The 2,926-nt window shown below is 39.6% G+C and overlaps 1 protein-coding gene across 1 annotated transcript in view; it reads right to left on the bottom strand.

Moving 5' to 3' along the window:
- Positions 1-2,926, bottom strand: part of CFAP47 (cilia and flagella associated protein 47) — a 492,482-nt gene that overhangs the window by 456,930 nt on the left and 32,626 nt on the right.

The following is a 2,926-nucleotide window of genomic DNA, read 5'->3' as shown; positions in this document are numbered from 1 at the left end:
TGAGGCCCCAGTGGGGGGCGCCTGGGTAGCTCAGTCGGTTAAGCATCTGACTTCCGCTGAGGTCATGATCTTGCCGTTCCTAAGTTCGAGCCTTGTGTCAGGCTCTGTGCTGACAGCTCGGAGTCTAGAGCCGGTTACGGATTCTATGTCTCCCTCTCTCTCTGCTCCTTCCCCACTTGCACTCTGTCTCTCTCTCAAAAATAAATAAACATTAAAAAAAATTTAAAAGAGACCCCCCCCAAAGCTCCCTAGACCCTTCTACCACGTAAGAATACAACAAGGAGTCTACCACCAGGAAGAGGGTCCTCACCCAACTCTACTCGTGCCCTGATCTAGTACCTCTAGCTTCCAGAACTGTGAGAAATAAATTTCTGTTATTTATAAACCATGCAATCTATGGTATTTTGTTATAGCAGCCCAAATGGATCCTAAAAAATAATATTCTACTGCTGNACATGGCAATGAAAGACATTTAAGATACATATTATTGTAAAAGTATTTGAGAAAAAAAATTAAGAACAATGGTATTGAAGCCCTTGAAGGATAGCAAATTAAGGGTCTTCAAATACCAACTCCTCCACAAACAGGAAGAGACCACTGGAGTAAATGTCAAAATCAACTTCACACAAATTTTAAAATTACCTAAAAGCTTATAAAAATAATCCAAGAAGTATTTATTTAAGAAAAAAATATCTGAATCTGTGAAAGGATAACAGGCTTCGTGGCATTTTTAGACACTATAATCCAATGATCCTATTCCCAGGTTAGTGCTGACTTTGAAAAAAGAGCCTTGCAACTACGGCAGCTGTAAAAACCATTAGTCGAGCAGACAGGAGGGAAAAGAACGGGTTTGGAGCTCTCCAAAGCCCCATCCCCAAACAACTATCCCTATATGTTTGGTCTAGAAACTAGCCAAAAAAACTATCATAAGGGTATAACTTTCATTGACCTGACTTAGGGCTCATTCTTTGTGAACAACTCCCACCCCCTTCACCTCCCAGCCCATTAAAAAATCAGCAGCAGGACGCCTGGGTGGCTCATTTGGTTAAGTGGTTAAGTATCTGACTTGGGTTCAGGTCATGATCTCACGGTTTGTGAGCTCGAGCCCCACATCTGGTTCTGTGCTGACAGCTCAGAGCCTGAAGCCTACTTCACATTCTGTCTCCCTCTCTCTCTGACCTTCCCCAGCTCACGCTCTCTCTCTCGTTCTCTCTCTCCCTCTCTCTGTCAAAAATAAATAAACATTAAAAATTTTGTTAAAAATCAGCAGAAATTGTTAAACAGAATAAATTGAGGTAGCATTACCATTTAAGGCTAATAAGAGGCAAAACGAAGCAAAACAAAAAAGAAAAAACGGAAAAGAAAAATAACAAACACACAAAACATTCAGAGGATATTTGAAAAGCTCTGACATATTCTTGGGAATCTAGGTGACAGTTTACATGCCCAGGAAAATTTTGAGAAAGCTCCAATTTCTCACTTTGGGCTCACGTTGAGACGCTGTACAAGAAAGAATGCAAGGCCAAAAAGTTGTAAACTACCTGACAGAACAATGAAGATTTGCCCCACCCAATACACTTACACAAAAGCTCTTGTCAAAGGCTGTGAGACTTAGTGAGTCAAGGAATTTAAGAGAAGCTCTGCCAATCATTCACTGATCCTGAAATTAACTACGATTCTTGACTGGCTGCACATAACAAAGAAAACCACCTTTACAGACTCAGTCTAAAAAAAATAAATAAATAAAAAGAAACCACTAAAGACAAAGAACAACAGAAATAAATAGCAATGATAATAAATCTTGGGGGCTATTTGATTTCCAAAGTTGCCAATTAATATCATTTAAAATGCCCAGTTTTCAACAAAAAATTACAGGACATGAAAAGAAATAGGAAAATATAGCCAGAACACAGAAAAACTGCAATATATAGAAACTTTGCCTTGAAGAAACCCAAATGTTACTTATCAAAGAGTATAGGTGGACTATTATAAATATGCTCAAAGGACTAATGGAAAGTATGTCTAAAGACTTAAAGGAACAAGTGGGACTACATCAAACGAAGGCTTCAGCACAGCAAAGGAAACCATCCACAAAATGAAAAAGCAACCTATGGGATGGGAGAAAAAAAATCACTCATTAATCACCATCACTCAACATCACTAATCATCAGGGAACTGCAAATCAAAACCACAATGAACTATCCAGTCACACCCATCAGAATGGGTATTATCAAGAAGACAAGAAAGAACAGGTGTTAGCACTCTCCACAATAGCCAAAACATGGAAAGAGCCTAAGTGTCCATCAACGGATGAAGGGATCAAGAAGATGTGGTTTATCTATACAATGGAATACTATATGGCAATGAGAAAGAAGGAAATCTGGCCATATGTAGCAACATGGATGGAACTCGAGGGTGTTATGCTGAGCGAAATAAGTCAGGCAGAGAAGGACAGCTACCATATGTTGGCACGTATAGGAGGAACTTANCACTTAGGTCATGATCTCGTGGTTCGTGGGTTCGAGCCCCAAGTCGGGCACTGTGCTAACTGCCAGCTCAGAGCCTGGGGCCTATTTCAGAGTCTGTGTCTCCCTCTCTCTCTGACCTCCCCTGCTCACGCTGTCTCTCTCTCTCTCTCTCTCTCCCCTAGAAATAAATAAAAAAAATAAAAAAAAGAAAGAACAGTTGTTGGCAAGGATGTAGAGAAAAGGGAACCCTCATATAATGTTGGTAGGAATGTGAAATGGTGCAACTACTATGAAAAACAGGATGGAGATTCTTCAATCAATCAAAACTAGAACTATCATACAGTCCAGCATTTCCACTTCTGGGTATTTGTTAAAAAAAAAATGAAAACACTAATTCAAAACATACAAAACAATAATTCACTGCAGCATTAATTACAACAGCCAAGACACTGAAACAA

The sequence above is a fragment of the Crocuta crocuta genome, unplaced genomic scaffold (genome assembly GCF_008692635.1).
Source record: "Crocuta crocuta isolate KB4526 unplaced genomic scaffold, BGI_CrCroc_1.0 scaffold696, whole genome shotgun sequence".
NCBI lineage: Eukaryota > Metazoa > Chordata > Mammalia > Carnivora > Hyaenidae > Crocuta > Crocuta crocuta.
The sequence above is the reverse complement of the archived record's forward strand: the minus strand, read 5'-3'. Positions and strand labels throughout refer to the sequence as shown.